Below are 22,205 nucleotides of genomic sequence, written 5' to 3'. Positions count from 1 at the left end.
GATCTTAAATATTAAACTTATCTCGTTAGCTGTGAATTCTTTTCGAAAATATTTAGATTCCGTGAAACAGTGATTTAGTTTGTATATCGTTCTTGATATGTACTTTTTAGCACGGTTCAGAGAATTTTGAAATATTTTTTCGTCAATTGCTGAGATGCAGTCATAAAATTTATCCTTCCATCAACCAAAGTTCTTTAAGGCTAAATTAAATGTTCTATTATATTTAGCAGCCAATTCTTGTCAATCTTTGAACGGCGTGTAGCTGAAGTGCAATCATGAGTAAAGTACTACTTTTAAGATTATTATTACATCTCTTTAAAACTTTGACAATATAGTCCGCATTTGCCTTAAGGTTTTTTTTAAGAAAATTGGAGGTAATCCAGATTCGACAAATGTATTGCATAGTTAGGTGTGTTTAAAGATCCCTTAAATACACGTTTGAAGAAATATCTCTGGATAACTTCAAAGTCTTCACATACTTCGTAACCATACACTTCATTAGCATAACAGAGTGAACTTTTAATTGTTGCAGCAACTACTTTGAATTTTACCATCGGTTCGATACATTTGTTATTTAAAAAAAAGGTTGACCAAATGCACATGGCTGATTTCGTAACTGATGTTTTATCTCTTATATGAGGTCCGATGTTTAAATATTGTGTTATTGTAAAACCTTAGTAATTAAATTTGTTAACTACCTGTATTCTTTCACCATTAAGGTTCCAAGGACGGTCATTTCTGACATTAAAATTATAAGATCTAAAAACTATAATCTTCGACTTTGAAGTATTAATTTGAAGATCCCAATAGTTACAATACTGGTTAAGCTTGTAAATTTGCAGTTGTAGAGGTACCGGATTATCAGTAAGAATGACAAGGTCATCCGCATATAAATGCACCTTAAAAAGCAAGTCACCATAATATACAACACTGTCTCCAATGTCGTTAATAAAAAGTGAGAAGAGAAAAGGACTCAAAATGCAACCTTGCATCCACTTCTGTCTTAAATTGCTGGGAAGAGGTTCTACCATTAGAAATTACCGCTGTTGTATTTGAAAGAAGTTTCTCATATATCCTTAAAAAAATTGTTGATAATCCAGCACCTGCTAGTTTGAAAAGTAATTGTTTTCTGTTTATACTCGTAGTCTCAAAGGCTGCTTCAAAATCTACAAAAAAAACAGAGAGACTATTTTTTTTATCCAAAAAACGTTTAGCGACATTAGTTAGAGTAAAAATTTGATCAACTGTAGAGAGGTTGGCTCGAAACGCAGCCTGAAAACAACTTATTTTGTTGTTTGTTTCAACCCAAGGTACAAGTCTAAGATATAGCATCTGAGTAAACAGTTTTCGTAAAAAAAAAAATCAAATATCAGATATTGGAAAACTGATTTCATCTTATACGAGATTCAATCAATTCCTAGAAAAATACATTGTGTATTTTTTTGTATATAGAAATACAAATTTTCAAAAAATGATACAAAAATTGTTAAAAACTAGTTTTCGACTTCAAATCTAGTTTTCAAAAACATATTTTGAAATCAAACTAATGCAAAATATCGTCAGTAATTTTAAGTTAATTTCTTTTAAAAAAAATTAAAGTGACAATGCTATTTTTACAAAATAAGAAAACCTGCATAAACAATAGGAAATGGTTTTCGACTCAAGTATTTTGAAAACAGAGAAAAATATTTACTTAAAAATTTGTAATTCACCCAAAAATGTTATTATTAATACAATTTTGTTAAAAATTAATACAGATCGAAAGACGGGAACGGAAGGTAAGTTATCCGTGTGGGTCTCAATCCAGCCCCTTCTTTTTTAGTTGTTCCTTAAAGATATAACTCTTGAAAACTTACTCGGATTTAAACTATAAACAAATATAAAGTAAATAGAAAAAAAATATAATGCCCCTTCGCGTTTATTGAATTCTAGCTACGCTCTTGTCTGTCGTTCGAATATCGAAGTTTAATTTAAAAAGAAAGCAAAATGTGAAAACCAGTTTTGATGGTTTTATATTCTATTTGACATTACTGGTTCTCTGCCTCTCTGTGTGTTCACTTCGCCATATCACCATCACCATATTCATACTCGCTTCGCTTCGCCTTCAGCTTTGTGCACACAGCACAGTGCCTGCCCCATTGGTGCTCCATTCTATCTTATAGATTTTCTTCTTCTGCTAGTTATAGATACTTTTGCTCACTGGTAATACTCTTGTCTCCTGACTTTTGTGGAGCTCCGGCTAGGCTATACTCGTCTCAAAAATGACTGGCTGACTTGACTGGCTGGCGCGGCGCTGGCTTCTTCTTCTGCAATTTCTGCTCGACGTATCTACTGAGCTGACTCTGAGTTAGTTCGAGTTAAAACATTGTCCGTGGCAGACGTGTTTCTACATTTATAAAAGTTCTGTACGTTGTGTGTGCTGTGTATTTTTTGTTGTTCCATCCCCAGTTCCCACTGCGTTGTGTTGCATAGATAGAGAGCCACAGAGCAGAGCATAATACTTACTAAGTAGGATACGAAAAAAGTTGATCTTTAACCTAATTTCATTAAGTATGCTCAAATAAAGTGAAGATCTTAAAAAGGGAAAATACACCTATTAGATACATTTTTTTAATCGCGCCTATTCGTCGTTTTCGTTTGCCTTTTTTGAAAAAGAAGTTTCGTGAATGCCATTATTTTTAAGTGAGTTATAGAGTTAGTGAGTGTTCAGTGTTGTATCCAAGTTGAAAACCCCCTACGCGATCGCTTTGCTGCTTATGTACCTACGTACATAAATCTGAAAGTTTTTGTTTTTTTTTTAGTACCGTACCTACCTATATACCTACCATACTTTTTATTTGGCGTTAAACAAGTTTAGATACCTACCTAGGTTTTTCTTAAAAGCCAACTAACTGCAGCCGCACACCGCACATTCAAACGGTTTCTTCTGAATGGACTAATTACAATCTCTTATGGATATACTTACGTTATTGTGAGGTAAGTCTTGTGACGATATTTTTTGAAAATTTTCAAACATACATATTTTTAAGTATCTTTAAGGAAAGCAAAGGAAAAGGTATAGAGCCTACTTTATTCGTTCATAATGTTCAACATGGTCGAGTGATTCACTTTGTGTTTTTTGATTGAATTTATAATAGCTTGTTGCACTTGGGGATAATCGCGCGCATAAAATGGTCATTAACCTCTGTTAGATGGCGGTCGGTCGGTGGCTGGGGCGGTATGAGCGAGCGGTATAACTATGACTTGAAGTTCCTTTTGGAACAATCATTTTATTTTTATCTACACTCTAATGGCTTCATATAAGGGACCGCCCACAAGAGTGGGCTCGCTCGCTAGATCGCTATGTTGATTTATAGTCGAATTATTGCGCGATTTCTCCGGGAATATCTACAGGCGTGTTGGTACATATTTGTTGTTGTTTGATTGATTTTTTTTATAAAGGCTGTTTTTAAAAAAGCTGTGTTTTTGTAGCCCACTCTGTTGCCTTCGAGTTCGAGGCATTTATCCACGCAACATTCTCTAATAATGTTTTTTATTTGAACAACAAACAAAAATGAAATATCCGCTTAAGTGATTCTTGTTTCCAACACTACACTGCGCTCTAGTCGTCATCCACATCCACTATCCACATTGCTGCTCTATCAATACCTAAAGCCAACGTCAACCATCTCAGGCCATCAGCGTGTGGTGCCATAGCAAAGCTGGTGCTGTTACTGGTGCTGATTGCTGGGCTGCATCACACTCAACGTGGTATGCTCCGTTGCGCAGGAGAAACAATATATATAAATGGACATGATTGCACCGCGCAGCGCCGCCGCCGATCCGCAACCAGACAGCGCAGCGGTATCAGTGGCGGTGGCGATGGCGGTGACGAAGTTAGGCAATATCGCTTGGTCTAAAAAAAGAACTGCACACAGCAGTTGTAGCTTCTAGTATAGTTTCTTGGAGATGGTCCGGTTGCTCCAGAGAATATTTCTTCATCGTTGTTTTTAGGCAGATTAAATTACACTCGAAATCAAAATATAGCTATGTTTGAATATTCAAAATGTATGTAGACATAAAGGAATAAACCCTCCACTGCCATCTCTGACTCTATATGCCTATGCAAGATCAATGAGCTAAGATGGTTTCCGTCCAGGATATTTCGCTCTATAGCTGAAGCTGGTAGCGGTCGGCCATTGTTTATTACCTGTTCGGTCCACATAGTGGTTTTACCGGATTTTCTCGTTCTCTCGTACTTGAACAGTGATGGTGTTTTGTGGTGTGGATTTGCTTTACTTTTTTTTTGGCAAAAATTCATGACCACTTAAATTTATAATTTAAGATGTATTTCCATGTTTGGGTTTCAGTTTTCTCATCAAATATTTATAATAGACCGAAATAACTCATCAACTACAAACAAGTAGTCAGCTTGTTTATGCGGGGAAATACCTACCTTCCGACTTTCCGAGTCATGATGATGGACACTTTTGTAGGTACACCTGTGCTTTATAAAATCAAAACCTAGGTATTACGAGTATGAGTACAAGTAGGTATCTACCTACATACAATTAAATGTTTTTCTTCGAATGTGACGTATCAAATTCATATTATATACTTAGTTAGGTAGATATAGAGTGAGTGCACTCAGCTTAGCTCAGGTAGACTTGTTTACACTGACCTTAAGTATATGATTAAGGTCAGTACAAACTACACACTTCGTTTTAACCACCTGGTTGTAATTAACGTTTGGGTGTGAATTCGTCGTTTCAATTTGTTTATACGGGGATGCTAATATAATACATATATAATGCTGCTATGGACTGTAGCATTGTGTGAATTTGTATATTTCCCGCATTATTATATTGTTCATTGAAAATGCATATAATAGATACATTTATAAAAATTCGCTAATTCAATTCTAGTGTTTATAAGAAATCAACTGTTAAAATGTCATTAAACGGGTATAGACAATGGATGAAAGGAAAATCTATAAATGTTAATTTGTGTCTAGTATATTTTTATATATGAAACATGTACTTGACTTGTACTCGAATAATTGTGCGGGATAAGGCTTTAAGTACATTTATTTGGAATTTTTAGATCATAAAGGTACAAAATATACGAGTCGGTTTTTACCTAAAGTTGTTGTAGAAAATTATGTAATTATTATTATTGCTTTTTTTCAATTCTAAAGAAGTTAAGGAAGGGGAATTTTTATCTTTAATATTTTTTAGAATCAGAATTAGTTTTAAGTATATAAGTTTAAAACCTTGTATAGTTTACAAAGCTTAAAACTGGTAAATATAATGTTAAAAAGGCTGGGATGCGACCCACACTGATAACTTTCCATCCCGTCTGTCGATTTGTCTTGCTTAAAAGTTTGTCTATATGTACTCGTATCAATTTTTACCAAATTTGAGTACTATTTTTTATGAAAAAACGGACTGTTAGATTTTTATATAAAAATTACTGAATATCAAAAACAATATTTCTGTGAAATAAAATAAGTTTGAAGCCAATATTTCAAATTTTTGAAAAGATATTTGTGTCGAAAATCAATTTTTACCAACTTTTGTTTAATACTTTTTAGGTTTTTAATTTTGTGTACAAAAAACTGTCAATTAGATTTTTTTATAAATTTTTCTGAATGTTAACAACAATATTTCTTATAAGATAAAATTAGTTTGAAGCCAATATCTCAAAGCTTTGAAAAGATTTTTAGGTTTTGAATTTTTTGTAAGAAAACTATCAATTTGATTTTTCTTAAAACTTGATAGAATGTTGAAAACAATATTTCTCATAAGACAAAATTAGTTTAGAGCCAATATCTTAATTTTTCAAAAAGATATTTAAGTCAAAAACCAATTTTTACCAATTTATGTTCATTTTTTATTCAAGTTTTTATTTTTTGGAAGAAAAATATCAATTCGATTTCTCCCAAAATTTGACTGAATGTTAAAAACAATATTTCTAAGATAAAACTAGTTTAAAGCCAATATATCAAATTTCTAAATGATAATTGAGTCGAAAATCAATTTTTACTAACTTTTATTAATTGTTTTAGGTTTTTATTTTTTTTTTTTTAATAAACTATCAACTCGATTTTTCTCAACATTTTACTGAATGTTGAAAACAATATTTTTCATAAGATAAAACTAGTTTGAAGCCAATATCTCAAAGTTTTGAAAAGATATTTGAGTCGAAAATCATTTTTTACCAACTTTCGTTATTTTTTTTCGGTTTTCAATTTTTTGTAAAAAAAACTGTCAATTTTATTTTTTTTTAAAATGTTACTGAATGTTGACAACAAGATTTTTTGAAAGTTAAAAGTAAATTAAAGTTTTGAAAAGCTATTTGAGTCGAAAATAAATTTTTACCAACTTTTATTCATTTTTTTTAGTTTTTTTATTTTTTGTAAAAAAAAAACTGTCAATTCGATTTTTCTAAAGATTTTTCAAAATGTTACAAACAATATTTCTTATAAGTTAAAATAAGTTTAAAGCCTAAATTTCAAGTTTTTGAAAAGATATTTGAGTCGATATTCAATTTTTACTAACTTTGAGTAATGTTTTTTTTAGATTTTTATTTTTTTTGATTTATAAGAAAACCGTTTGATGGATTTTTTTCAAAAAATATACCGTTTTTATATTACGTTACAATAAATTATATAAAATTTAATTGAAGTCTCTGGCGTTTTTCGTTCGTAATATATTTAGGTTTAACCAAAATTTTCACCTTTTTTCAAACTGCTATGGTAAAAAAACCAACCACGCAATTTTCTTGAGGGCTCTTTCTGCATCTTTCTGCCTTATTATCTGTATAACAAAATTTATTAGAAGTCGATATCTCTTCTGGTCCTTGAGCTATGGACGACGAAAAAAACGTCGCGAACGTACGGATGTACAAACGTACGTACACACGCACGCACAGACTTCTTTCTAAAAATCTTTTATTTCGACTCTAGGGACCTTGAAACGTCGAGAAATGTCAAAATTTTCAATTTGACAAATCGGACCCATTACAAAAACTTCTTATGGGAAGTTAAAAAGAGGTTGGAATGCGACCCACGCTGATATTTTAATTACAAGATTATGCGTGAATATCTGTCTTTGTTATCGTATTGCAGGGTCCGGCAATAAAACCTCCCGTATTTTTAGACGTTTATATTTAAAGCTATTTATAGATAAAATGGTAATGTTTAAAACTAAGTAATTATTTTTTTTTATTAAAAAAAATTCAATAACATTTTTCTGTTAAATTGTTTATTTATTACCTTTTAAAATATGCGAGATCTTTTTGCTGGACCCATCTTTTTGCCAGACCTTGTTCTTACACTGAAAACCATTTCGTATCAGTTTTTTTTTATAGTTTTTGTAGGTTTTCGTGTCAATTGATTTAAAAAAAAGGCTGGGATGCGACCCACACTGATAACTTCCCATCCCGTTGCTTAAAAGTTTGTCTATATGTACTCGTATCCATTTTTACCAAATTTGCGTACTATTTTTTGTAGATTTTATTTTTTTATGATAAAACGGACAGTTGGATTTTTATATACAAATTACTGAATATCGAAAACAATATTTTCTGTGAAATAAAATGAGTTTAAAGCCAATATTTTTAATTTTTGAAAAGCTATTTGAGCCGAAAGTAAATTTTTACCAACTTGTAGTATTGTTTTTTTTAGAGTTTTATTTTTTGTAAAAAAACTGTCAATTCGAATTTTTTAAAAATTTTACCAAATGTTGAAAACAATATTTCTTATAAGATAAAATAAGTTTGAAGCCAATATTTAAAATTTTTGAAGAGATATTTGAATCGAAAATCAATTTTTACCAACTTTTATAACATTTTTTTTAGGTTTTTATTTTTTGTAAAAATACTGTCAATTCGATTTTTCTCAAAATGTGTTCTAATGTCGAAAACAATGTTTCTTATAAGAAGAAATTAAATAGAACCTATTATCTCAAAGTTTTTAAAAGATATTTGAGTCGAATATCATTTTTTACCAACTTTTGTTAATTTTTGTTTCGGTTTTTAATTTTTTGTACAAAAACTGTCAATTCGATTTTTTTCAAACTTTAACTGAATGTTGACAACAAGATTTTTTGAAAGATAAAAGTAAATTAAAGCCAATATCTATAATTTTTGGAAAGATATTTGAGGCGAAAATCAATTTTTACAAACTTTTGTTAATTTTTGTTCATGTTTTGAATTGTTTGTAAAAAAAACTGTCAATCAGATTTTTCTCAAAATGTTACTGAATGTTGACAACAATATTAAAGAAAAATAAAACTAGTTTGAAGCCAATGTCTCAAAGTTTTGAAAAGATATTTGAGTCGAAAATCAATTTTTACCAACTTTTATTAATTTTCTTGTTTAGATTTTTATTTTTTTTTTTAAACTGTCAATTCAAGTTTTCTCAAAATTTTTCAAAATGTTAACAACAATATTTCTTATAAGTTAAATTTTTTGGAAGCCATAATCTCAAATTTTTTGAAAAAATATTCGACTCGAAAGCCTGTTCTTACCAACTTTTGTTAATTTTTTGTAGGTATTTATTTTTTATTTAAAAAAAAATATCAATTCGATTTTTCTCAACATTTTACTGAATGTTGACAACAATATTTTTTAAAAGATAAAAGTGGTTTAAAGCCAATATCTCAAGTTTTTGAAAAGATATTTGAGTCGGAAAAAAACTGTGAATTCGATTTTTTTTTCAAAATTTTACCGAATGTTGAAAACAATATTTCTTATAAGATAAAATACATTGGAAGCCATAATTTCAAATTTTTGAAAAGATATTTTTACCAACTTTGAGTAATGGTTTTTTAGGTTTGTATTTTTTTCCAGATGTTAAAACGTTATTTTTCGTTGCATAAAATTACTTTGGATATAATATCATTTTGTTTTCGAAAAATTTTCGAGGTGACAAATATTTATTTTTCAGCTTTTTTAATTATAAAAACCCGTTAGTTTGATTTTTTTTTACAAAAATGTATTTGTTTAGTATCATATTAGAATTTATAATATAAAATTGAATTCAAGTCTCTAGCGTAATTGGTTCGTGAAATATTTAGGGTTAACCTTAATTTTTACCTTTTTTTCAAACCATTACAATAACTTCATATGGAAAGTTAAAAAAGAAATAAAAGTTAACAACAAAATTGTTCATGTGATAAAATAAGTATAAAGAGATTCTTAGACGAACAATTTTAGTAACATTTTTTGAAAGTTTTTATTTCTTGTACATGTAAATGTAAACAAAAAAACATTTTGGATTTTTCCAAAACCATTAACTTATGTTAACAAAATAATAATTAAGCACGGAATTAAATCCTTTTTAACCAATTTTGTGTAGATTTCAATTTTTTATGAAAAAACTGACTATTGGATTTTTATACAAATTTTACTGAATGTTTAAAACAATATTTTGTGTAAGATAAAATTACTTCGAAGCCAATATGTTTAAAAAAAAAAAAAACTGTTTTCTGAAAATTTTACCAGATCTCAAAAACATTTTTCGTTGCGATAATTATTTTGAAGTTAAAACTATTTTGAGTTCGTAAAATATTCGATGTTACATATATGTACTTCTTTTCAATTTTTTCAATTTCTTTCTGTGTTATTATTAATGGTTCTTGAGATATGGACGATGATAAATGTTATCCCGAACATACGGACAAAGGGGCGTTCTTTTTCTAAGATTTTGAATGGCTTTAGTTCGACTCAAAACCTATCTATCAAGCCAGAATTTTAAGATGTTAAAAAGGTCATTTAAGCTCATGAAGTATTTTTTTATCAATAAAATTCGTGATCTTCAATACGTTACTTCAATTTTTCGTTTAAAAATGTTCAGTATCTTACTTATTTTTCAAAAAACTCGCCATTTGTTGAAAGTTTTCACCTGCCATACAAAAACTGAACACTGAACACACAAAAAACTCAAGACAGTATGAATCCAATTTTTGAACTTATTACTAATTCGTAGTATTGTGGTTTTTATATCAAGTTTTTGGATAATGTTTAAAAAAGAAAAATTAAAAACGGGTATTTCCGAGTTCGAGCACATAAAGCCAAAATCGGAGTTTGGATTCGAAATCAACATTAAAAATGAATTCCTAGACGAATTATTTAAAAACATAAAAGAATTACATTAAAGATTTTTAAAACTCCAGATAGAGTCATACCTGCCTACATGCCGCATAAGCTATCTCATACCTAATGAGAAATTAAGTAAAATAAGTAAGATACTGAAATGATTAAAACTCTTTCTAGAGAACAAAGATTTGTACATTGCAATATCATCATATACAATGTATATGATGATATGTTGTGTCTTAACTTAGCCTTGAAAACCCGTTTTTAGTTGTCTTTAGTATTTTTTAAAGGAAAACATTTTAAAAACCCTGCTGTGACAGATCAAATTTAAAGAGACGATTCTTAAATTATTTGCTTTATTTGTTGCGTAGATAAAAGCTTTCAAATTAAAACAAAAATTTTATAAGATCAAAATTATTTATTTCTTCGTAAATTTTAGCCTTTGTTTGTTTTTATCGTCCAAGGTTATAAATACTTCTGCTGGATGGTGGTTTGTTATGAAGTTTAAAGATTAAACTACAAGGAAATAAACTAGTTTTTGAATAATTCGGTAGGTTAATTTTATAAAACAAAAATCGAAAAAATTATTACAATAATAGTGCTATTTAAGTTTTAAATACATATTTGATCCATTGAGCATAAATTAATGTCTTCGTCACGTTTTCAAAAACACAGATGGAGAAAAATATAGACGAATACGAAGTGTGAAAATTAAGTAAAAACGTTGGAGGTTTTTGAGACAATTGAGCTTGAAGTTGAAACAAAAAATTGTTAAAGAAATCCCATTTTCTGCAATACAAGGTCATAACTTTCCACGCATAGCACGTGCCATAATAATAAAAGATGATAAAAAAGTTGGTGCTCAATCCTTGACGAAGTATTTGCTTAAAAAAAAACTGAACAAAATGATTAATGGTGCTAACTTATAGTTTTTCGAAAAGTTCAATAATTTGAAATATGTACGCAAGACTTGTATATGTTTTTTTTTTTTCGAATATTCACCCTCTTTCACATACTTTTAAAAATCCCGAAAAAAATCTTCCACTTAATAAGTTTACAATGGAAAGATTTAGGGCAACATAAGGGACTTCATTTGCAGTCAACTTTATTGTTTGAACGTACATTTTGACTTAGGCAACTACAACTAGTTAGCTTTCCATTTATCATGAACTTTAAATTTCATAGTATAAAAACTACCAAAAGCTTTATTGTCTACAGAACACTTCACAGCTAGCTAGAAGTCCATCACGATTTGTATTTTGTACTGTACATAAATATTACTTATTTCTTTTCCAAATTGAACCTTTCATAGAAAACTTTGGGCAGATTCAGACGACATTAGGGGCTTGAAAGTTAGGCAAGTTTCTAGTATCTGATTACTGATTAAAATTACCTTCCAATTAAGGCAACTTTAATGGAAAGTTGACTGGAAAGTTAGTCAAGAAAAATCTCACCTAACTATCAAATGAAGTCTACTTCTATCAAAATGACAGTTGATAAAGTTTTTTCATTCAACTGGAAGCTGAACTTTATTACTCTATGTCGATGATTTATTTATTTTCTGCATAACTTCATTTAGTGCTTTCTGTAAAAGGGTTCCTTGTCAATTTAGAAAAGAAATAACTAATATTTCTTCACAATACAAAATACAAATCGTGATAACTTGTAGCTTACCTGAGGAGTGCTTTGTAGACAATTATTTTGTTGGTACTTTTTGTACTATGAACTTAAAGTAGAGGTTTGTGAAGTAAAGTTCTGAATTTGAAATTCATGACACTTGAAAAACTAACTATTTGCCTTGGTCAAAATTTACGTTAAAAGAATGAAGTTGACTGCAATACCACATACAATACATACCTATTGAATTATAGAGTAATAAGTTCAGCTTTCAATTGAATGTTAAAACATGATCAACTGTCATTTTGAAAGAAGGAGATTTGACTTGATTGTTAGGGAAATTTTTCCAGTCAAATTTCCATTAAAGTTGCTTTAGTTGGAAGGTAATTTTTTGGCAGCTGGCCAATCAGATAATAGAAACCAAAAACACTCTATATGAAGATATAAATCCTTCGTACGTATCACCCTCCAAAACCCATTTGTTTACATTGTTGTATTTGTAATGTGGCCGAGAAAAATTGACGTGTTTTCACGCATGCATAGAATAAACTACTGAATTTCTTAGGGGAACTTTCATAAATTAGAGGAAAAATCACACTCATACTTTAATGAGTTTATGAGTCCGATTTCCGGTTACGCTGTAAGCAAACCAATAACTTGTGAAGGCTACCGAGGATTTATATCTTTACTAGAGTGTTTTTGCTTTAAACTTGCCTTACTTTCAAGTCCCTTATGTCGTCTGAACCTGCCCAATGTAAAATGTCATACGAACGGATATGGTTTTTTTCAAGGGGCATTCTTAAAAGTTTCCGATTACATCAAACTTCTGAAGGGGTTTATTTTATTTATGTCTCATACAGAGATACATTTTCTTTGTAACTATTGTTTTGGGTGGGTGTTTTCGAAGGGTTATCTATTTAAGGTCTCAAATTCTATATGTTTAGTCTATATTTTTAATACTTTCCCCGCACTTGACATTTTTACATAGATTTTTACATGTAGATCCTTCAGTAACTACAGGATAATTACCGCGTGAGAAATGTGCTTCGTCGCTGAAGAAAATTTTGTTCGAAAAATTGCAGTCCACCGACTCCTGTTGTCAAGCACCCATTGAAATATCTACGAAGTTGCGAATGGTCAGCTGGCTTCAGTTATTGTGTGAGCTAGACTTTATATGGATGCAGGTTTAGATCCAAATGCAAAATACGCCATAATGTGCCGCAGGACAGGCCTAATTCCTGAGAACGATGATCGACATATTCGGGTCTTTGGCACTTTCACTTACAGCAGCGATATTTTCAGTGGTACGAACGAAACGATAATGCACAGGCCTTACTATATCTGTTACCAATCCAGTCTCTTCAAATTTCTTCACTATACCCGTGTTTTGTTGGAAAATCTATCAATAGTATAGTAGGCTTTTACACAAATAACAAAAACAAAAACCGATAAAAGTTAATGCAGGATATTACTACGGATGGGTTTTTGACCTATGTATATTTGAGTCTCAGATGCATCTTATGTGATTTCGTTCTTAAATGTTGGTACGATTGATTTTGCATTTGTATCTCGATGGCTGTGTTCGTTGAGTAGTTGTGCATTTGGATTCATGTGTTTTCCATTGGGGAACAAAATCAATCTATTACTGTTAATATTATTTATTTTTGTTAATGAAAATGGACTAACTGGGCTTATTTTGAAGAGAAAAAATAAATATTTTGTATTTAAAAATTGGTGCAACTGAAAGAAGAGCTGTCAGACTAATCATACAAAAAACACAAATAGAAGAAAATTTTGTAAAAATCCAAAGTTAATATTAAGATCAGCAAAAAAAAACTAACTAAAACTAGTAAAATGGATAATTTTCAAGAAGAAACGGTAAGAAAACATCTGGAAATTTAGATTCTATAAATTTTTTTTAACAATTATAGCTATTATTATATACTATGGTGGAAACATAGCAAAACTTAATTATCTTTTCTATTTTTTCTCTTGCAAATTAAGCCCAGTTAGTCTATTTTCATTAACAAAACTGAATAATATCAATAGTAACAGATTATTTTTTTTTCGCCAATGGAAAACACGTGATTCCAAATGCACAACTACTCAACGAACACAGCCATCGAAATACAAAAGCAATATCAATCGTACCAACATTTGAGAACAAAATCACATAATATCCATTCGAGATTCGCATAAATGTCAAAAACCTATCCACAGTAAGATTCTACTTTAACTTTTATCGGTGTTATTCATACTGTGGATATTGTTTTTGTTATTCGTTTGAAATCCTACTATATTATGGATAGATTTTCCAAGAAAACACGGGTAATCCTTATAGCACCTTTTGAAACATTTGGAGCCAACCAAATTAGTCCTTTTTGTACAAAAAAACACCAAATTTATTTGTTTTGATATTCCTTTTTGAACATCTTGATTTTATTTCCTATAAAACAAAATTTATTTGAAGTTAATGTCTCGTGGGGTTTTCAATCCAATCCCAATGACAAAAATACAGGTGAATTTGAGATCACCACAGATACAAATATTTTACCAACAACTCATACTACTTTTTTGTTTGTTCAGATAAACCGTTAATTATAAACCTGTGTCACTTTTAACAAAACGTAATTATCGAAATATTTAATTATTTAATAGTACTTAATAACAATTTATGATGCCATAAAAATATATTTTTGTTCTACTGACCTAACTCTGTTATTTTATATAAAAGATTTTATTTTAGTATCTTATTTTAATATCACACCTTTTCTTTCACCATACTTGTATTTTTGACCATAAAAATGTCTTAAAGAAATACAAACAAATTACAAATGGTTTTAGAAGTTTAATTTGATTGTTCATAGCTTCTCAAGTCGTAGCTTTTGATATCTTAAAACACATTCATTTTTGTGTTATAACAATGTGTCATAGTAAATATTAGGAGTAGAAGAAAAAATTAATTAATATGGTGCCATTTGTCAGCTGTTAAAATACATTATTTTAAATAACTACACCTAAATATTAAAAAATACATTTACTCAGATACTCGTGTAGTAATTAATATTTTTAAATTTTAATAAAAGTTCTTATGTTCAATACTTAAACAATAACAATAATACAACCTTGAAAGCTAACATCTATTAAATTCTCAAAGAGTTATTTGTCTCCTTTTTTAAAACCAGGTTAAATTGGTAATATTGTAATGTGTAATGCATTAAATTTAACGAGTTTTTTATTTTTTAATTCTCACGAAGTTAAAATTAACCCGGAAGACACTTTTTTAAGTGCTTTAAGGGCAAAGCTATGTATTTAAAAAAAAAAGAAGTAATACGCGTTTATGAGTCACAATCACAAGTCACAAAACAGTTAATTCTGTTTTGTTATTATTTCTTGTTTTTATGTTAATATGAACAAAAATGTATTTAAAAAAAAGGCAATAATAACTGTTAATTTAATTTAAACGAAGCAAGAATAGAAATTAAATTAAAGTCAGATTATAACAAGAAGTAACATTTTTGGTAGGAAGTAAAATATTTATTTTGGATTGTGAATTCATCCTTAACAATAGTGATATTCGTCTTAAAAACGTATATAGAAAAATGTATGACATAAGTCTTTGGGATTTTTCAAAAAATGGCTAACTAATGAATTTCCCTGCTTTTTCCAAAGACAATTACGCCTTTTGATTATTTAATATCAAGATTTCAATGTATGTTTTTGGTTTTAATTCAGAAATGTAATATAGAAATGACCATAAATACAGACTAGTTCATGAGAATAGGGACAAAAACAAATAGATAAAAGAGGCTGGTATGCGACCCACACTGATAACTTAAAATTTTATCTGCTTTGTAGGTTTTTGTGTTTTGTTTAAAAAGTTGTCAGTTTAATTATTCTTAGATATTTAAAAATTACCAACAATGTTTTACTTACTTACTTACTTAAGGTGGCGCTACAGTCCTGTGTGAACTAGGGCCTCACCCAACAAACTTCTCCATCTAGCTCGGTCCCTAGCTAGATGTCTCCAGTTTCGCGCTCCAAGTTGGGTGAGGTCACCTTCCACTTGTGCGCGCCACCTGATCCGCGGTCTTCCTCTACTGCGCTGTCCTGTGGGTGCGGATTCGAAGACTTTCCGGGCCGGAGCATTGGTTTCCATGCGCTCTACGTGACCCAGCCATCTTAGTCGTTGGACTTTTACTCTTCTTGCTAAGTCAACGTCGCTGTACAGCCCGTACAGTTCGTCGTTCCATCAACACTTTGGTCCCTCTAGAGAGGACATTACTACTCAATTGCTTTCTTACTCCAAAGAAACAGCGGTTAACAAGAGTTATTCTGCGTTTGATCTCAGCGCTGGTGTTTTTTTCTGCGTTTACAGCGGAGCCTAGGTAGACGAAGTCCTTGACTACCTCAAAGGTACGTCTGTCGATTGTGACGTTTTGACCAAAACGTCGGTGTTGTATGTCCTTTCTAGACGACAGCATGTACTTTGTTTTGCCCTCATTAACCGTTAAACCCATCTCTGCCTCAATACTCACAAAAGCCCCATTGACATCACGCTGAGTTCTTCCGATTATGTCAATGTCATCAGCATATGCCAGTAATTGGACAGACTTTTGAAAGATAGTGCCTCTAGTGTTGACGTGTGAGCTCTGCACTATTCTTTCAAGCACGATGTTAAAAAAATCGCATGACAGCGCATCACCTTGTCTAAAACCTTTTTTGACATCAAAAGGTTCTGTTAAGTTGTTTCCAACCTTTATGGAGCAGCGTGAATTCTCCATGGTCATCCTGCACAAACGGACGAGTTTGGCAGGGATGCCAAAACTAGACATGGCTCTATACAGCTCGTCCCTGTAGATGCTGTCATATGCGGCCTTGAAATCGATGAAAAGATGGTGGGTGTCGATTTGGTGCTCTTGAGTTTTTTCCAGGATCTGCCGTAATGTGAATATTTGATCAACTGTGGACTTTCCTGGTCTAAAACCACACTGATAAGAACCTATCAGGTTGTTGACGATGGGCTTTAGACGTTCACATATTATGGCAGAGAAGATTTTATAGGCAATGTTAAGTAGACTTATTCCTCTATAGTTGGTGCAGTTTAGAGGGTCTCCTTTTTTCAGGATCGGGCAAACAATACTGAGGTTCCATTCATCGGGCATGTTTTCTTCCGACCATATCTTACAGATAAGTTGGTGCATGCTCCTAACCAGCTTATCCCCAGCTGCTTTAAAGAGTTCGGCATTCAAGCCATCTGCTCCAGCGGCTTTATTAGACTTAAACTTAGATATGGCAATCTTTACTTCGTCTAAGTCGGGAGGACGGGATTGTTGGCTTTCGTCGTCTATGTTGAATCGATCATCCTGCCTGACAGCGGAATTCATCCGTTATACAGTCTGCAGAAGTGGTCCTTCCATATCCTCAGCATTGACTGCGGTTCCACTATGATGTTTCCACTTTCGTCTTTGCAGCCTTCGGTTCTAGGTTAATGTACCTGTGAATTTCGTTTCACCTGTTCATAAAACTTTCGAACCTCATTCCTGCTTTTATACCTCTCAACATCTTCGCCCGCACGCTTCTCATGCCCTCTCTTTTTCCTTCTGAAAAGTCGGCGTTCCTCTCGCCTCTTCTGCTCATAGAGCTCTCGAGCAGCATTTGCCTGCCGACATTCCTCATCAAACCAGGGGTTCCTTGTTGGTGGCTGTTTGAAACCCAGCACATCAGAGGCGGCTTCTCTGATTGCATCTTGGCAATGTTGCCACTGGTTTTCGATACATTGTGTTGGCGGCAGAGAACTTCGAGAGAGGTTACTTGTCACTCGGTCCGAAAAGGATTTGGCGATCTCTGGCGATTGTAGCCGTTCGACGTTGTATCTTCTCCCAGCACCTCCCTGTTTTGCCTTGGGTCTGGAAATCCGAATTGCTACGCTGGCTACAACGAGGTAGTGGTCCGAGTCGATGTTAGCTCCTCGGAAAGTTCGTACATCCATAATGCTGGAAGCGTGTCTGGCGTTGATCGCAATATGGTCAATCTGGTTGACGGTAGATTGATCTGGAGAAGTCCAAGTTCCTTTGTGGATGTTGAGGTGTGGAAAACGAGTACTGGCTACCATGACGTTTCGCCCCCCAGCAAAATCTATGAGCCTGAATCCATTGTCGGAAGTGTTGTCGTGCAGGCTGTTCTTCCCGATTATTCCACCAAAGATGTCTTCCCTTCCTAGCTTGGCATTAAAATCGCCCAGGACTATTTTAATATCGTAGCTAAGGCACTGCTCATATGTTTTGTCTAAGAGCTCGAAGAACATATCTTTGGTGTTGTCGTCTTTCTCTTCTGTGGGGGCGTGCCCGCATATCAGGCTTATGTTGCCGAATTTAGCCTTGATGCGTATGGTCATGAGGCGCTCATTGATGCACCTATAGCTCAAGACTTCTTGCCTAAGCCTGGCTCCAATGACGAAGCCGCATCCAAATAAGCGTTGTTGGTTTTCGTGGTAGCAGTCACCATAGTAATTATCGCAGTTTTTCATCCTCTTTTTGCCCGGCCCATCCCATCGTATTTCCTGGATGGCGGTGATATCTGCTTTATATCGTTCTAGGGCCTCCGTTAATTCTTCGGCCGCACGTGGTCTGTTAAGGGACCTAACATTCCACGTGCATATCCGAAGTTCGTTGTCCTTTATTCGTTTGCGTTGGTTGTGAACAGTAAATCCGTCCGTATCCGAGGCTTGTTGGTGCTTCGCAACTTTGATATGCAACAATGTTTTGCATATGATGAAATAGTTTGATTTTAAAAACTATTTTTGTTAACGAGATTTTCGCCATGTTCCGAATTCCAATCGAAAGTGAATTGAAGCACTTTTCAATTTCACGCGAAATGAAATTGCATGTTCTTCAATTCGATCTATTTCGAAAACTTCGAAATTTCTTCGAACTGCCAGAACTGAATGATTATCCATTTTTATTTTGTTTCTGAAGTAAAAATTTTGCTGTTTTGATGATGGATGCAATATTATTGGCAATTTTAAGTGAAAAAAGGAAGAAGAATTCAAGAGGAAAAATAAGAAGACGAATTTTGCGAGATAATTAAATATATTGGATTTACCTGACAGAATGTGTGTGAAAATTATGTGGAATTGTTTTGATAAATAAATTAAATTCTTTCTTTTAAGCTTTCATTGTAAGTTTAGATTAAGCAAAGACGCTTTTTTATATGTTCTTAGGGAAATAAAACCTTTTATAATACCTTCATCGATTCCTTCAATTCATAAAATTGCTGCAATCCTCAGATTTCTAACAGAAGGAACCTATAAAAGATCAATTCATATAAATAAAAAATGTAATTCGAATGCGTTCAAAAAATAGAACAAACCGAAATGCAGGACATCCATTTGCATGTTCGAAAATCCAATTCACTATAACGAATTGTGGAACACCCCAATTCACTTTCGTAAAGTGTTTTCACAATAAGTGAAATACAGAACATGGGCATTAGTAATGTTTTTTTAAGGTTTTTTATTTTTTAACTGTCAATTCGATTTTTTCAAAATTTTGCCAGATTTCGAAAATTTAAGCATTTGTAAAGGAGCATTTTTTTTTAAAACCTGAAATTTGTATGTACGAGTATATCTCAAAAATTGTTTGGTTGTGTAGCAGATAAAAAAAAAAAACTAATTTTGTCGACCACAGTATTGAATAATACGAATTTGCCATTTCTATAGCCGAATTAGCCTAAGTAGATTTATTTCACTAGATAGATAAATAGAGATTTTATTGAATTAAAGTAAAATTGAAATTACACACCAAAAATGTTTACAATAATCATTATAACATGGCGATTGCCGTCTGCCAGATTAACAACAAAACAGAATGAATGTAAAAAGCCCTCAATATAATTACTTTTCAATATTAAAAAAGGTATTTATAATTTTTTAACTATATACAGTTCATGATAGATAACAAATAATTTAAAAAACAGTGAATAGAAACAAAATTAGAAATGTTTGTTCATTCGCAGTTTTGCAAAATTCGTAAAGATTGACAACATCAATTTCATTGAATAAACTTATCACTTGATCTTCCGATAAAAAGTCTTCTCTGAATAAATTCCCTCTGATTTATCTGAGAATGGGGCATTTTCCCCAGGTTCATTTTTTCAGGCCTGTGTGGCATGAAATTTAAATCTATTAGTTCACTTTAAGAAGTCTGACCATCAAAGAAATCACACGGACATTCCAATCCTTCAAATAGTTTTTCGCTACAAGGTTATGTTTTATTAACAAAGGAGAGAGACCCGTTTCCAGCATAGGGTCCACTGATGATCTCATGGTTTATCTCACCGAACAGTGGTACAAATATTTACATCGTTTTGGAGAAAGTAAGATTATTGCACTTTATATTTCAAAGGCATTTGATAGAGTTTGGCATCAAGCTCTCTTATCAAAAATGAGTGCATTTGGTATTGATGAATCCCTTCTTTGTTGGGTTAGAAATTACCTTTCGGACCATTCAATTTAAGTCGTATTGGACGGGTTCAAATCTGATATTCACAAAATAAACGCTGGTGTGCCCCAGGGCTCTGTTTTGTCTCCGACGCTCTTTCTTATTTTTATAAATGATCTTTTATCTGAAACTTCTTACCCACTTAATTGTATTGCGGATGACAGTACTCTCAGCTTTGCATATTCGTTTTTATATTCTTATCATATTGTTCAGATAAATTGTTGAAAAATAGGAAGTGCCAATATTGATTCTGGAAATTACTAAGCACTTCGATTTTTTAGGATTCAAACAAAGGTCGTTTTTACGAGACCAGACAACTTTTGTATCCAAATCCTCATTTACTACGTATGCGCCATTCTCCAGCATTCAAAGTGAAAAACTATTATATTATTGTACATCATCCGCATACATGTGCAAGGAGGAGTTCAGCGAACAGGAAGGTAGATCATTTATATACATTGAAAACAACAGAGGGCCCAAAATAGAGCCCTGAGGAACACCTCTACACAAAGGTAGAAATGAAGACATCGAGTCGTTAGCATACACTGCCTTTGACCTATCAGTTAAAGAATGAGTTTTGCTGATTGTGATGTTAAGCAAAACTGATTTTTAAGCTTTTTACAAAGTGTGATACGATTGACGGTGTCGAATGCCTTAGAGAAATCTAATAGAGTTAGAATGTTAACCTTATTATCATCGACAGCCACTCTTATGTTTTCCACAATCTCAATTACAACTATGCTTAGGTCTAAAACCTGATTGATTGATGCATACCATTCCATTGGCACTAAGAAAACCCCTTATTTGTATATTCATTAGTCTTTCCAAAGCCTTGGGAAGGAACGGTAAAATAGATATTGGTCGGAAATCATCACATTCACGATTTTTAGGAATAGGTATAATCTTGGCTTGTTTCCAAGCCGCTTAGCTTTTCCCTATCATATTGATATTCACAACTTTAAGACCAATGCGCATCGGTATCTCCTCTTTAATCCTTCCCTATTTTCCTAAAGCTCGCACTTTAAACATGTTAAGGGTATTAATAACATTTTTATTATGCCCGTTTATTATAAAAAAACACAACAAAATAGGGCTTAATGTACAACCTTGTCTCACTCCCGATGAGGTTTTCAAACCAGTTTGAGAGTTCTTCACATGTCCTTACAGCCGACCTTGTTCCTCTATATAGGTGCTCAAGAACTCCATTTTTATATTTTCAATACTTTTCATCGAAGACATTTTCTTTTTTAAATCAGTCTATAAAATATGTACACACCTTTGAAAAAATAAAACCACACATTTTGTGGATATTGTTAAAAAGGCTATAACTTTTTCAAATATTTTTAAAAACTTTTAATTCGCAAGAAGAACAAAAAAAGTAATTCTACACAAAAATCTCACTAATATTTCAACACATCTATAAATTGAGGCTCCTATATAATAAAAATCAAGTTATCTAAACAAATATTCCATTACCACTTAATGTTCCTTCCTATTTCCTTTATCAAACATCCAAAAACTGGGTCTCATTCAAAACCCCTTTAAAAAAAAGCATACATAAAATTTAATTTTAGATTTTTTTTTTTGATTATTAGACTTGCCGTTGGCCGTATCATCTATTTTTTATGTAAATTAAACTCAGTGTAACACAAATAATATATTTACATATATTTATTTCAAAACCATCAAGCCTCTACGAAATACCAAAGGTGAAGAGTGTATCAAATGTAAACAAACTTTAATTTATATGTATTTCTATTTACCTACTTCGTACTTATTTGAAAATTTATTTATAGTCTCATTTATATTTCGGGTTAATATTCTAACAGTGACGAAAAAAAAACTAATAATATAAAAAATTTTATTCATAAATACAACAAGAGATATTTTATGTGGTTTGTGGACAAACGTTAGGGTGTCAATCATTTTGAAATTGAATTCTAATTCATTCAATATTTGTATATACTATTTTAATTTAGGTTATGGTTTTCTTTATTTTGAGTGATT

At 31.9% G+C, this 22,205-nt stretch overlaps 1 protein-coding gene across 2 annotated transcripts in view; it reads left to right on the top strand.

Annotated features, from left to right (window-relative positions):
• The first annotated feature begins 2,271 nt into the window (after positions 1-2,271).
• LOC129953471 (sodium-dependent transporter bedraggled) overlaps positions 2,272-22,205 on the top strand; it is a 65,004-nt gene continuing 45,070 nt past the window's right edge. The window contains exon 1 of one of the 2 annotated variants that reach the window (XM_056066721.1): positions 2,272-2,976. The gene's annotated coding sequence lies outside the window, so the exon portion shown is untranslated. The remainder of the gene's footprint in view (positions 2,977-22,205) is intronic. The other variant, XM_056066724.1, reaches the window with a different exon arrangement.

This window comes from Eupeodes corollae, chromosome 1 (assembly GCF_945859685.1).
Source record: "Eupeodes corollae chromosome 1, idEupCoro1.1, whole genome shotgun sequence".
Classification (NCBI taxonomy): domain Eukaryota; kingdom Metazoa; phylum Arthropoda; class Insecta; order Diptera; family Syrphidae; genus Eupeodes; species Eupeodes corollae.
The sequence above is the reverse complement of the archived record's forward strand: the minus strand, read 5'-3'. Positions and strand labels throughout refer to the sequence as shown.